This window comes from Aythya marila, assembly GCF_965140915.1.
Source record: "Aythya marila genome assembly, chromosome: 11".
Classification (NCBI taxonomy): Eukaryota; Metazoa; Chordata; class Aves; order Anseriformes; family Anatidae; genus Aythya; species Aythya marila.
Genome location: NC_139052.1, coordinates 15082954 through 15097495, shown reverse-complemented (window position 1 = coordinate 15097495; position 14542 = coordinate 15082954). Strand labels below are relative to the sequence as shown.

The following is a 14542-nucleotide window of genomic DNA, read 5'->3' as shown; positions in this document are numbered from 1 at the left end:
GTTGGAGGCCAAATGGTGACGGCAGCACTGAGATGGGAGTAGAGCATCCTAGCATCTGTGCTAACTAATACAGAAGGGTCTGTGAAAAAGTTTTCCTTTCTCAATGTTCTGTGCCGCCGGGCCCCTGGCTGTACCCACCCTCTCTCCCTTTTGATCTGTGTCCAGTGGCTGCTCAGCCTGTAAGCTGCTGGCCTTGGCCCCTCGAGATCACGGACCTCAGTGAAGTTAATCCAGTCCTAAATCAGGAGCGTGCTTCAGTCTGCTTCTCCCTGGTGTTTGTTCCTCTACAAAACTTGGTTTAGCAAAAGGGAAAACTCCAGCGAGGCTCTTGGATTCCCCTCTGTTTTCCATTTAGCTAAGTTTCCCGAATGGATCTGTTTGCTGTTCCTGTGCCAGGAACTCGTGGAGCCTCACGTGGCGTGGCTTTTGCCTTCTCCAGAGATGCACAGACCCTGGCTGGTGGCCTCCCAGCTGCGGGGTCTGCACTAAGGTGGGCCCTGCAGTCCTGCTGGGTGCTCTGCCAGGCGGCTGATGAGCTGCAGGCAGGAATGGGCTGTACGACCTGGCTGCTGCTGGCCATGCCAGCATCCTGCATGTTTCTCCAGTTCTCAGAAAATACCTCGGCAGAGCTGTGCACGTCTGAAATAGCTCGTCTCCTCATGTGCTCTTTGCACCTTGGATTTGATCTTGCAGGAAGGTGAAGGGTGAGGTGAAACTCTTTCAAAAGCCCACCAGCAGGAAGGGTGGGCTCTTACTTCAGAGCCGTGTTCTGTGCTCAGGACTGGCCCCGCTCCTCTGCATGCAGGAGCAGCAGCTCCTGACCTTCATGCCACGGCCCTGCTGCTCACATTGCTGTCAGAATAAGGAGGGTGCAGCAAGCCCAGTGTTCCTTCTGTGTGGGGAAGGTGTCCGTGCAGGAAAACTCCTGGTTTCTGACTTATTTCATCAGCACCACTGCTTGCTTGGGGCCGGGAGGGTGTGCATGGGGATCTAGCAACACCTCACTCCTAGGACATGGACACATGTGCCCGTTGCAGCCTGTTTGTGGTTCCTTTGTGTCTCCTCCACCTGCCTGTGGCTTCTACCAGGCAGCCTGGGGGTGACCCAGCTGCAGCCTGGGGCTGTGTTGATGCCGCAGCCCTGAGGAGCAGGCTGCGCCAAGCAGGCAGGCGTTTGGGCAGCGGTTCTGAAGCCAGCTGAGGAGCAGAGCCTTTTAACTTTGTATATTAGACACATCTATGAATATATGCAGAGCTGGCTAATAAATAACCTGGGGAATGGTAGTTAAGAGGAAAGGACGTAATTAATTCTGTCGTGTACTGTGCTTTAAAGTCGGGTCCAGAGCAGTAATGTTTTATGCCAGAAAGGTAAACACTGTCATTATTCAGCAACGAAATGCGCATGATGCTGACACTGTTTTCCTCCTTTTGATTTAATAATTTTTTCTTGTAGCAGTTTTAATATCTCAGATGGTCTTTGTTTGGTGCAGTGGAAGCCTGGTGAAGCCCTACGCTTTCCGAAGGATCATCACTCCTTTATTTTAATTGAGTTTTGCACGAGTGCTGCAGTGCTGACACGGGTTGGGTGCTGTTCGAGAAGGCTCTTACTGTGTGTGCTGTGGTCGGGGTGCTCGGCTATGATTCCTGCAGTGCAGCTCGGAGGGAGGGTGTTTCGGTTTCATCAGGTGATCCCTTTTCAGCTCCCTGTCCTGCTGTGTTGACCTAGGTCAAATGCATGTGCTGTTCAGAAGAAAAAATCTTTGTGGAGATGCTATTAAAAAGTTGACGTTTCTGTTAATTTGTACTTTTTGTTTTCTTCTTTTATACCAAAGCACAGAGGAAAAAGTCTGACTTAGAGCAAATGTAACTTTGCGTCTGCTTCAAGTTCAACATTTGTTGTTGTTTATTTAGAGGGGGGAGAGAGGAATGGGTGAATCCTCAATTTTTGTCTTAAAGCATGTAAAGTTGCTATCAGAATGACACCTTTGCTAACAAGTGTAGCTGTCATGGTAAGAAGTTATTTAAAATCACATGATTAACTTTTTGCCTTACAATCATAACTGATAATAGGAAAAAATGATAAACTTCACTTTGAAGTGCCCACCCTTACTATTACGCATAAACCCACCGCACTTCTGATCTTAGCAGATCTCTGGATGTATAAACACACACAGCTGAGCAAGGAATTGATACCCCTGTTCCTGTTTTGTCCATGCTGTAGACGAGCCAGCCTGAATATCCGAAAATCATTTGAGTTTGCCTGAGTGAAGATGTGTATCCGGAGTGTGGTGGTGCTGTGCAACCCCTCAGTGCCTCTTCTGGGGAGTTTTCTTGGCAGTTTTCCAGCTCTGGCTCTCCCAGCAGCAGTCATGGTTAAAATGCACTCATGGAGACACCAGTGCAATCTCTGATGTAGGTCACAGCCACCTCCTGTATAAGTGGAGGAGGGATGCCTGTTACTCTTAGAGGTTTTCTTTGGAAGACCAGCATCTCCTCAGTGTACCCTTGTCTCTCTCTGTCTCCCCACCAAATTATACCACGAAAAACTCTTTCTTCTTCCACTGTTTGCAGCACTGTCAGTTCAAAAGTGGCTGGTAAAAAAGCAACGTGGTAAATTATATTTCTGTGCTTCTTCAGGGTTCTTCTGACTCCAGAAAGCTTGCAAAACTCTGAGGAATGCGGAGAGGAAGGGAGTCCTTCCTTGGTACAGAGCCAAAAGAAGTTGCATGTTGTCGGCTTGCACAAGCTCTCTTTCTTCGAAGTATGAAACATCTTTTTTGGGGGGGACGGATCTGATAGAAAATTGTTTGCCCTTGGTGGGTGGCATGAAACACATTGACTAGAGGGGCTATTGTGTGGTTAATGTGCTGTTTATTTTGCATCCAGTGGTCTTTTTATTTTGCTGAGGCAGATGGAGGGTTTCCCAGCCCCACAAGCACAACCATGGGAGAGATTAGTTGGTTTTAGGTTTCACCACTTGAATTATGAGGTTAGCCTGAGACAGAGATGCATCCCTGGGTATGGAAATGGTCTTGGCCCAGATCTTGTCTAGCGATGTAAAGCCTGAGAAAGGACCAAGAGGTCATCTTGAGCTTCTTAAGGAATGCAATGTATGTTCTTTCTGTGGCATGTGTGGACTGTTGCTTTTCTTTCTTTTTTTATTTCAAAGGGGAAAAAATGGCTATAAGCTAATGTGTTAATTTTTTTTTAAAATGCTTTAATTGTAGCTCACTTTACAGCCACATAAATATTTATATCAATGATATTGAAGCTTCCGTGTTAATTCTAAGAGAAATTTTGCCTCTTCCACAAAGGAAAGAGCATTTCTCAGAGCCTCTGCCTCTTAGCATGTCTCCCCCACTTTACCTGTCTTCCAACTGCCCAGCTGGGCAATGTTCTCAATCTGCAGACACTGGGATTTTTTTTTGCACAGATAGCAATAATTAAGAAACTACTGTGCAGTTCTCCCAGTATTTGTTACAGAAGTGAGCTTTTTCTATTCGTGTCAGTTAAATGATTGCCTTTTTTGACGGTGCATAGAAAACTGAACCTCTGGAACAAGCTAAAATGAACAGAAGCTTGTTTCCTCTTTGCTCACATAGGCACTTATTCACTTCCCCATCTGCTTTGACTTTGAAGATCGCTGAGATTCTTCCTCTGTCTGACCCACTTGGCATAAGCTAGAGCAGATTATCTTTCTTCAATAGCCAAGTTTATAGGGCTCCAGCTTATTCGTAAATAATCCTTGGAGTTTTTGAGTGCTGCCTTTCTCCTCCTTCCCCCTTCAAAAACTGACTTGCTGTCGTTCATCTACAAACTGGGGAAATACTTTTGCACTTTATAGGTAGAGAGGAGAGTTGGCTCTGTCACTAGGCAAGAGGGCGTGTAAAATGTGTGGAGGAAATTTCTCAATGTCTGCATGATTTTAAGTATTTCTTTCATGCAATTTCTGTTTGTGGTCCTAGCACAGAGGAGAGCATTGGCTGTAGGGAGAGCTTTGCTCTGCTTGTTTTTGCACAGAGTGTGAGTGTGATCCTGATCCAGAGTACAAAATCAGTATGAGGCAAAATACAGGGCCTGCATACACAGAAATGCCTTTATAGAAACATATACTTAATGTGCTTCAAAAGGACAGAGAGCGCAGGATGTTTTGAAGGCCAACGCTCTGTCTTTGCTCTGTTCTCGAGTGCCTACATCAGTAACTGGTTTGTGCATGAGCGATTATTTTAAGGTAGCATTAAAACTCATTTTCAGCTTTCTTGAACATCCTTTTCTATTGCTCTGTTGGGACTGTTGAGGTAAGCTGTGGTACCTGTGCAACTCGTCCCTTTGTGTCTGGCTGCGTACTGCAAGCGACCTCTCCTCCTGCTCTGGTACGTAAGGATGTGCTGTGCCCTGACAGGTTTTGATGAGTAGCTATCGATGGCAGCACTTATTGATAACAGATACAGTGTTTTATAGAAAAATTATTTTTTTTATCTATCCGCACCTGAAAATTTACTTTACAATGATCCAACATGTAAAAATCCCAACATTTTCCTGCTAGTTTTTGTAGGTCCCACTCAGCTGAGTCTGCCAGAAATCAACTTGCATCTAAGCACAGTTACTAAACCTTTGACTTCTACGTGTTTGTAGATGTAGAGGAACAATAGGAGTAGCAGAATAAATATCCTTGTTTTGGCCTTTGCTTAATTAAGGGAGTGGTGAATACCAAATATATGGAACGACTTGAGGTGGTCATCCTGCTGTCTTTAAACTCTTATTTCAGTGTTTCTCTTTGCACCAAGTGAGCTTGATTGCCTGATGTAGTCCTTTGCTTTAGCCCTGAATGAAACAAGGCGTAACTTCACATCTGCTTGCTCATAGTAGCCTGGTATTAACCAAGAGCGTATGTATTTCTGGGTTCTGGCTAGCTTTCCTCCTTTTTTCCTTCCTTAATTCTCCCACGTTTCTAGCCATTACACCCTTGCCAAAGCGTGGGGTAGGTTTTTTTGGTTTTGTTTTGCTTTTTCTCTGCAGGCTTCGGTGTGGATGTGACTTTTTCGGTGGACTCCATAGTTCTGCAAAGCAGCTTCTCTCAATTTGAGTTTGCAAGCCTTGTGACCTGCATGTGGCCCTTCTGGCCCCTGGGTAGCCAGAGACAGCAGCCCTTTGCAGCGAGAGAGGCTGTGCTTTGTGTCCTGCTTTGAACATGTGGGATTCTAAGTATTTCCTATTAGCTGTACCAGTAGTATAAACAAACTGTTTTGTTTAGTATAAGCTTTTTATCCTGATAGGATTGGAAACATCTTATAAGGCAATGAATATAAATTTAAAACTAATATTTGTCATTATTTAAATAAACATAAACAAGGATGGTATACAAAAGCACTGATGTTCCCAGCCTAGGGACCTGAGAGACGGACCTACTTGGATGTAGGCTGTTCACTTTTTGCCCCCTTTATTGAAGTTAAGGTGTTGTCCACCAAGTTCATACCTCTTAAAATTTTTGTCAGTGATGGGATGGATATATATAATGTACACGTATATTGCAGCAGAACTTTGACACCCCAGTTGGCTTTATACAGCTTGAGTCCAAATCAAAACCTTTAAACTAGAAAGGGTAAAGTAGCAGATAGCATGCTGCAAAAAGTCTTGTAGAGGACTAGAGGGTGGGAGTAGTTCCCAGATCCTAACACTGTAGAGAAGTTTCCATGCTAGTCTGTTGTATTTGATTGGTGTACTAGAAAGGAAAACAAGAAGCCCCTTTGTCTTTATAAAGTTTTTCAACTCTGTTTAAGTTCAAAATATCCCATTAGATTCAACAACAAAATGATCAAGCACTTGTCTGGATGCCAGCACTTCCAAGCTCACTGTATTTCTGTGAATCAGTGTTAACTTTATGAAAAATTAAGCTTAGGGCTTGGAAAAGGCAGATGCTGATGAACATGGGGAGGGAGGAGAAAGAGAATGTGGTGTTTTGGGTAATAAGGTGACCTCTGACTTTATTTACCAAGTAGCTAGTGTTTTTCATTATAGAAAATATAAAATTTTACCTCCAAGGAACTTCGGTTTGGCGGGTGGAGGAGTTCATAGTGCTTTCAAGGCCTGACTTCAGTTCATAATTCATGTATCTTCACAGGCTAAGAGCGTTTTGAGCTTTAGCTCATCAGGCTTTTCAAAAAATTACAGCTTTGCAGATGTGAGAGAGGCTGAGGGAAAGCCCTCGCCTCAAAGTGGTGGTAAAATGTAAAACTCATATGGGTATGGCTCTGATCGACATCCATTTCAACGTTCCCATGAAAAGCTTATGAGCTGGCAAGGATTCAAGGACGGAAAAAAATGCTCTGTATACAACATGTTTTATTAATGTTGAAAGAGTAATGTTGCTCTATTTCAGTGTCTGCCACTGCACAGAATAAGCTCAATTTGGCTCTTGTAGACTTTGGCTTTTACCCTGTATTAAACAAGGTGTGACTTCACATGTGCGTTTTCCTAGTAGCCTTGTATTAATCAGGGGTATACATATTTCCAAGTTTTGGCTAGGTTTCCTCCTTTTCCTTCCTTGATTCTCCTGTGTTATGGAGTGAATTCATGATTCTTGGCCCTCAGCTGGTATTGTAAAGTGTACTCAGAGTAAGCCTTGATGTTAAGCATCACATCTCACTTACTTGCAGTGATGACTTTTTGCCTCCTTTTATATGTAAAGGTGAATTTGAAATTAGGCAGCTGAGAAAGTGGAGTAGCTTGTTGAAACTTGGCAAGTCTAGTTGATCTAATACGTGATTTAAATATATAGATAGATATTTCTAAGGGAAATCAGTGTTGTAAAACCTGAGCTCTAAGATGAAGTTGCTGAATTTGTGCAACCATAATGGTATGGGTGGCATATAGACAATTCAAGCACAAAATTCCAATTTACAACCATAAAAAGTTGGTGTTAACTTTGGTAAGATGACCTCTGCATCAGGGCTGGCTGGTGAACAAGGCATGGCTGATGGAGACAGCTGAAGTGGGAACGCCTGCAGCGTGCAAGGCATCAGGTCACACACTGAAAAAAGAGCCTGAATTCAAATCCTGAACACTGGCTTCTTTCACTGCCGTGCAGTTTGACTGCAGGATTGTGCCAGGGTTCTTTGGGACTGGGAAAAGACATGTGGATATCTGGCTACTTTAGAGTACCTTTTGCTTCCTGAGTTATCATAGTTAAACATTAAGTGAGATTGCCTCCTTGTACTTCTGATTCGTGGGTACTGCTGCTTCATTAATATTTATGAAGCACTTCGAGCACTTTAAAAGTGCTGTAGGATTACAAAACATTATGGCATTTGCGTGTGCATGCTCTTAAGCGTGGAAGTTTCCAGCTCCTGCTGTGCAGCCGCCTGGCTGAGTCATGCAGGTTCTCCCTGCCCCAGTTCTTCCCTGATCTGCGCACTCCTCCCACTTGACCAAAGCCACCGATTTATTTTTTTTCCTCACCTTCCTTCCTGCCAAGGGCTGGTCAGTCTGTCCTTTGCAAATCAAGCAGTTCTTTTCCCTGCTTTTTCACATCTCCTCCATAGCAGCTCTTTTGAAGCTAATTGTGGTAGTTTCCTCCCCGTGCCCTGTTGACATGTTTCAGCGGTGCCTATGGACATCTTGACCTTCTTGCCCATGAGGTTGGCTGTTGGTTTCTGACAAAAACAAAGCCTTTCCCCCATCAGCTACTCCTTGGATGAGCATCAGCTGCTCTTCTCCCCAGGGTTTGCATGGAGATCCCTGGAGCTGGAGAAGATTTTGAGGCGGCAGCCAGAACTGAGGCCAGAGATGGGTGTGCATGTGGGCACACGCTACAAAACAAGTGTTTTGGTGCTGCCTGTGTGACGGGGACAGAGCGAAAACATGCTTGTCCAGAAGTCTGGTGAAGGTTCACCCTTATGGGTATGAAGGCCTGGCAGACGTAGTGCTCCCCCTGCAGCAGCCATCTTGTAACGGCAGCCGCTGCCAGTGTGAGGAGCTTGCGTTGCCTATCTGACCTGTACATGTTTTGGAACTTATTTATCACCACCAGGCAACTGAAAAATCATGCTGAGCATGGTTTTGTTTTCTGTTTTCATTTAGTTTTATTTTTTGGAAAACTTCCCATTTTTCAGATCGGAGTAGGCTGGACTTCTTAATACGCTTAATATACCATGTCTAACTAGAGATCTGGAAATATCACCTGCGTCACCAAAAACTCAAATCCCCTTTGTTTGTAACCAAACCGAAGCTCGCTGGGTCTGTCTGTGCTACCTGTGGCCCTGGCACCAGTGCTTACGGCTGGTGTCCTCTGGAAGAAAAGCTCATGTAACTCGGTCTGCTTCCCCTTGTGGAGCCGAGGCCTTAATTCAAGCGTGGATAAAGCAAGGAATTTGATCAGGCCTCCTAATGTCGGTCACACTTTGAATGAAGTGAAATGGAGTAGGGATGAGTTACAGAAGACAGACTTTTTCTTGTGAAATTTGAAGTTTTTGGCATGCCACTGAAAATATGAAGGAATTGTCCCTACCTATTTTGCGTGTTCCAGTTCAGCTCCTTGCCTCTACCTTTGTGTTATGAGTGGATAATATGGAAGAATTCTTTTATTTTCTGCAGCGTTGCGTGTGGCACAGCTCAGATTTTTGAAGTCCTGCTAGCAGAGTCCACCAGCTTGTCTTGATTCTGGATATTGCTGGATTAAGACACACAGTGAGTTGCTTTTAATCCTAAATTTGATCTATGTTCAGTCTAGCAAAGCTGAGAACATTTTGCTATGCTGAGACCCCTCTGTGGGGGTTGTATGGGTTTTCTTAAAATAAAACTGAGAGGAAGGGAAAGGAGAATAGATCAGGTGGTTAAGTTACTATTACTGTTTGCTTACTGCAGCAGTAACTTTTATTTTGTGGCTTTTCCCAGGGCTGGGAGAGGAAGGGAAGGAAGGAGGAAGTTAGTTGTACAATTTTTGTTAAACTGGGTTAGCTCCTGTTAAACTGGTGCCTGCCGCAAAGCAAAATTCTGCTTTGTTGCATCCAGCATCCCTAGGCATCTTCGAGACGCAGAAATAGTGAAACTCTTGGAGGAGCTGGACTCGGCTCACCATCGTCTTTGTGGGACAAGAGCAAGCTGAATGCAGCAGGGCCTGGAGAGTTTGCACGCTCTGCTGATTTTTGGTATTCTTCAAATCCTGACAATGCCATGAGCTGGCATGAACATTGTCAAACTTTGCTCCGGATGCCCTTCGTGCTTGCTGCTGTGCTCCTTCCCATCTCCCTTCCAGTCGAGTGTTACCAAAATCTTGTTTCTTCCCCTTATAGCTCTAGTGAGGCAAGTAAACCAAACCTTGTGCAGGCTGGTAGACTGAGAGCTGAACCTGCTGCGAGCCGGGTTGTGGATGGGGAGGTGAGCTTGGTGAGGGCGTCTTTAAGTCTCCTGTCCTGCACCTGCCTCGGCCCACGTGTTGTGCTCATCTTGCTGGCCTGGGGCTGGCCCTTTGCCATCAGTGCTTGTTTAAGAAGTTAATCCTTCTAAAAGGCGCTGAGCCACTTGGCCATAGTGTGGCTGCTGGAGTTACGGGTGCATGAGACAGCAACACTGGGGGGGAAACAGAGGGGGAAACACTTGCTGCTTTTTATTTGCATGTGGAGTTACGAGAGCGTGGGGTACGTGTGATGGCATGGAGTAGTTTTTATTTGAACACTGGCTCAGCCATGACCTCCGCACATTTACATACTGAAATGAGGTATTCAAGTCATTGCAACGTGATAGGAAAAATCTGTTAAGATTGCAGTTTATTTTTATCAGCTGACCTTGTTCCAACTAACAAACCAATTTTGCTTAATCTCTTTTTTAGTTAAGCATGTTGTACTTAAAGGAGTAGATTACTAGTATTATTCAAAGCATCTCTGAATCCTGTCCGTTGCTCTTCATGCTGCACAGGTTGATATTTCAAATTAAGTGCATAAAAGTAAGGGGAAAAAGGAGTGAATGGTGTACATAAGAGAGAGTTCACTTGCTGTTATTCCTGTGAGCTGGTTGCACTTACAGTTTCTCCTAAACTTATGTTTGTATTGCACCATGGGGTGGGTGAAGTGCCACACACCTGGGGGTTTCAGAGCAAAAGTTATCAATTTGGCAAAGCTCACGAACGCTGTAACCAAAGTTAAATCTCGAGTGTGTTTGGCCTTCCATCCAGCTGGTGTTTTTGTAGAGCTGAACTGGACTTTACAGAGGGGGAGGAGGTGGCTAGGGTTGGCAGCCCTGCCTTGCAGAAACGCTGCTGTTCTCATGTGCGCAGCCTCTGTTGCTTGCCAAGCTTCTTCCCAAGCCCGGGGGAAGGGGCAGAAGACAAGGTGTTGGGCATCTCAAAGCCAGACTGCGTCAGGGGGTTGCTGGTGTCATTCCGTGACTTTTTAGTTCTGGTGTACAGTGTTAGGACTATTTGAGCAACTTTGGAATTTAGGTCCTAGAAAGAGGAGATGGATGGAAGCAAATAAGATGAGGTTTCGTGCTTTTGTCCCCTTTAATATGATAATTTATGCCAAGAGAGGAGACCCCTTGAATTACGTAAGTTGTTTTCTTGGCAATGATTATGCAGAATGATGCTTGCCTGCTCTGAAAGGTAATACCAGAAAAGTCTTCCCTGTCCTTTCCTTCCTGTTGTCAGCCTTTATAGTTAGCTTCTTTGCTGCAGTGACCCTCTAAGATGTGTGGTCTGCACGCTACCAAAAATATATGACAAATAAGCTTGTCCGGGTGAGAACATGGCCTTGATGCACAGTTGCTACCTAGAGCCCTAGGCTTGGAAGAAGTATTAGTGTTGGAGATGGTGGTAAAGAGTAATCTTCCAGGTCTGTATATTTAGTGCTTTTAATGTTTTAGCTATGCTCCTGGACTATAATTTTTTTTTTTAATTGCAAGGGACATAAATATTGTTACATTACAAGGGAACGCAAAAAAACTTCTTTCAATTCACACTACATTCCTCGTATTAAAAAAAAATAAGTCTAACAGTGATGCTGAAAAGCTTACACCTTTTGAAGCTGTGTGGAGATGAATATTCAACGTATGAGCCAGGAGCAAGCTGCAGCAGGGATTATGTGAGAGCTTTGTGTGGGAGGAATTTAATTCATCCATGGTTTACATAATATAAAAGAGAAGACCCCTCTTTCTCTGACTTAGGGGAGTGGCCCCACTAAAGTCAGAGCTGCTATTCACATGAAGGAGGATTTGCAGATTGTAGCCTAATTTAGATGTATTTATTTGTGTAAGACCAGCTCAGTGATACAGATAATGCACAATTTATTATGTCTGTTAAGCTTTCAGACTTCCATCCAGTTTAGGAAGAATTCACTGGACTTTATCATTCTGGGAAATGAGCCTGTCATTTCCTGAAGAGATACAAGGAGCATTGGCAAAGCTTGTGATGCCAGAAATGTTTCTATGTAGTGCTTGCAGCCTGTATAGCACAGAGCACCCAAAAGGACAGTTGGGAGTATGCTTGTCTTACAATATTTAACCAACCAGAAGCATGGCTGGTTGAACATTGCCTGTGATTCTGACTTGGTATGTGACTTACAATGCCTGGCAGTAATGAAGCACTGGTACACAAATACCGGGAAGTGGTAGAAGTGGAAAGAAAGAGTTTACAGCTTCGTTTCTGGGAATTTCATGGAGGAATCAGTTCCTACTCCCAAAAGAGACCTCCTGGTGGCCCTTTCAGACCCAAGGACCCAGCATAAGCTTTCACAGCTTTCCTTTGCATTACTGTTGGAGGGTGATGAGATGGAAGTGGGCAACCATGAAGCAAAAGTGAGAGGCTCTTGCTGGCAGCTCAGCAGAGCTGGGTGCTCAAAGAGAAAGGAAGTTACAAGATGGCAGCTTTGTAGATTCTATGATTATTTTTGAGGTACGGTTTTATTGACCTTCCATGATCATATCTGCTTTGGGGTATACCTGCATTTTTGTATTGGACCTTCCTCTTTGAATATGTTGGGCACCTTTCTCATTGCTGTTAGAAGTCCCCCAGACTGCTCATCCCTTCCATTTAAGCCATGACGCATCTGGTGACGTTTGTCTGAGAAAGTTTCCTCTTGTTGCTCTTGTTCCTCTTGTTGCCCTGAGAATGCTCGGGGTTATATTCAGCATTCTTCCCTCCTGCCTATCTGGCTCAGAAGGGGCTGGAAAATCCTCTGTCAGAAATTGGTAGGTGTTTCCTGTCCGCCTGAGGGTACTCTGCTTCCAGTCCACGCCACCGCTGCCTGCAGCTCTGCTTTGTGTTGCCTTGTACCAGCAGCACGTCCCTGGGAACATGGTGTACCTGAGAGGAAAGGCACGAGCCTGTTACAGAAGTTAATTGTCATGGATGCTGATGTGGAGAAAGTTTGTGTGGCCAGCACGATCAAAGCTAGTTTTTAAGGGGAGAGAAGCTGTATGTGAGAGATGGCTCACTGATGGGAGCCTTCCAAAGGGGAAGAAAACAAGCTTCTGGCTTTTCAGCTTTATTTTAGGGGAGAAGAAAGGACTAAGGGGTCTCTTTCCCCAGGTGAGTTATATTGATGCAGCAGATGGACGGAGCAGGGCAAGCACTTTGACAGGTGCCCCGCTAGCAGTTTCACGATGCTGAATGCGTCCCCTTCGGTTTTAGCTCCTCTCATGCTCCATCCACTCAGTGCCAAACATCTCCTGAGGATGGAAATGAAGCTGGGCTCATGCTGCCTGTTGGCACTGAAGAGCAACGCCTGGTGCCCCGTTTTCCCTTTCCAATGCCCTCCTCTAGCCTTTTGCTGCCGAGCTGGCTCGGTGCCGGGCTGCTTGCAGGCGGGCAGCGCGATGTGCTGCGGGGACAGCTGCTGGCCTCCAGTGTCCCTGAGCTGCCCATAACGAGGAGTCCTGGGACGTTTTTTTCAGGGCATAGCCCGCATTGCTCTCACACTCCCTTCTGCCCGTTGCTTGCCATCCCAGTTGTAAGCAGGGTAAGAAGGAGGAGTGTTTGGTTTGGCTTGGTTTAAACCAGAGGTTGAAACGTTTGATCAGTTTTGAGAGGTAAGAGCAACAAATAGGGCACAATGGCGTGTTTTAATGGAAGAATTTGAGGCACAAGGATTGTTGCACTGCAGACTTCATTGCTAGTGCCAGATGGCATGGCCGGAGAGCTCAGCCTCAGGTGAGGGTGTCCAGGCTTTTAGGGAGGAATCCTGTAAACTAAAAGACGTTACCCTGAGTTTTGTAGTGACGTAACTCAGAGGCACGGCTCAGGTGCTCTGTGGTCTGAGGGCGTCTGCCCTGCATGTACGTGGCTTGGGTCTTTGGGGTAGATGGAGCCAGAGTTACCTGACGAAAGGGACTTCTCCCTTCTTGTAACTCTAAAGGACTTCTACTTGGGGGAAGTGTCCTTTTTCCTCCCCGTTTTGCTGTGCCAAAGTGCATTGGGACTATGCAGTAAAGCCACACATGCTTACAATAAAAAGAAGAATGAATCTGCATTCTTCCCCGTTGCTTTTATGTGGGCCTTTTGGCTCACGCCTCACAGGCTTGTTAGAGGCTTCCAAGCCAAAAATGCAGCTGCATTTTTCTGTGTCACATGCTGCCTTGCCAGGTCCAGTAATAGCAACCATTGGACAAGAGAGTAACACAACCTGCCTTACCGCAAGTGTGCGCGGAATCAGACTCGTGGGAAGCTCGAGATGACTTTCATAGCAAGTAAAAAATGTTGATCGCACTTCCTCCTTCTCCTCATCCCCGCGCATATGCTGCTTGTTAACACCCTGGATGCTTGTGGAAATAGTAGTAATAGTAAAGTACATCTCTGGTCCGGTGATAGAAGATCTGTTTGCAGGAACTGGATCGGGAAATCTTTCTGGGAAATAAGTGTAGCAGTAAAAGAGAAGATTTGGATTACGGTTGGAAAGCGTTGAGAAATGCATAGTTCTGGCAAATGATACGTTCAGCTGAGAAAGGAAATGCAAAGCAGGGACCCGGCTGGATTCTCCAAGTGGCTTGCATTCCCCGCGTAATGCAGATGTTTCTCAGAGCAGTTTACCAGCACGTCTTCCACATCTTCAGTCCCCTGAATGGTAGTCTTGTCTTTTATACTTTCAGCTTTTCAGGGTTTTAGTTTTAAAGTGCCGTGAGAAGATTTGTTGTTCTAAAAAGCAGAAATGGAGCAATGCTTGGAATTGTATTTTGAAGTCATTTGGTGGGCTGGTAGTTTGGCACTTCTTTAAAACGTTCCGGAGAAGCCCCATGGTAGCAATCAGCTGCTTCTGGTCAGAAGACAAGCTTGTAGGCTTTGAGAAAGGACACGACTGCTTAACTGGAAAAAATGTGCAGTGTTGGATCCTTCCCCTGGGACGGTGAGGATAAAAGATGCTTTTAGTGTTTCCTGAATTCATAACAGCACTTGATATGTAGCCCATCTTCTCCCTCTTGTGTAATACATACACGTTCTCCATGTACAGGTTTTGAAGTGCCTTTCTGTACAGTTCTATGAAGCTTCTTTAATCCATTAATAAAATGCAGCGAATACAGACTATGACTGTAAATAGCATATACTATCACTGAAGAAAATT

At 45.0% G+C, this 14542-nt stretch overlaps 1 protein-coding gene across 10 annotated transcripts in view; it reads left to right on the top strand.

Moving 5' to 3' along the window:
- Positions 1-14542, top strand: part of AKAP13 (A-kinase anchoring protein 13) — a 217491-nt gene that overhangs the window by 20308 nt on the left and 182641 nt on the right. The window contains exon 3 of one of the 10 annotated variants that reach the window (XM_082768864.1): positions 8592-8684. The exons of the other annotated variants lie outside the window; for them this stretch is intronic. The gene's annotated coding sequence lies outside the window, so the exon portion shown is untranslated. The remainder of the gene's footprint in view (positions 1-8591; positions 8685-14542) is intronic. 10 annotated transcript variants of the gene reach the window in all.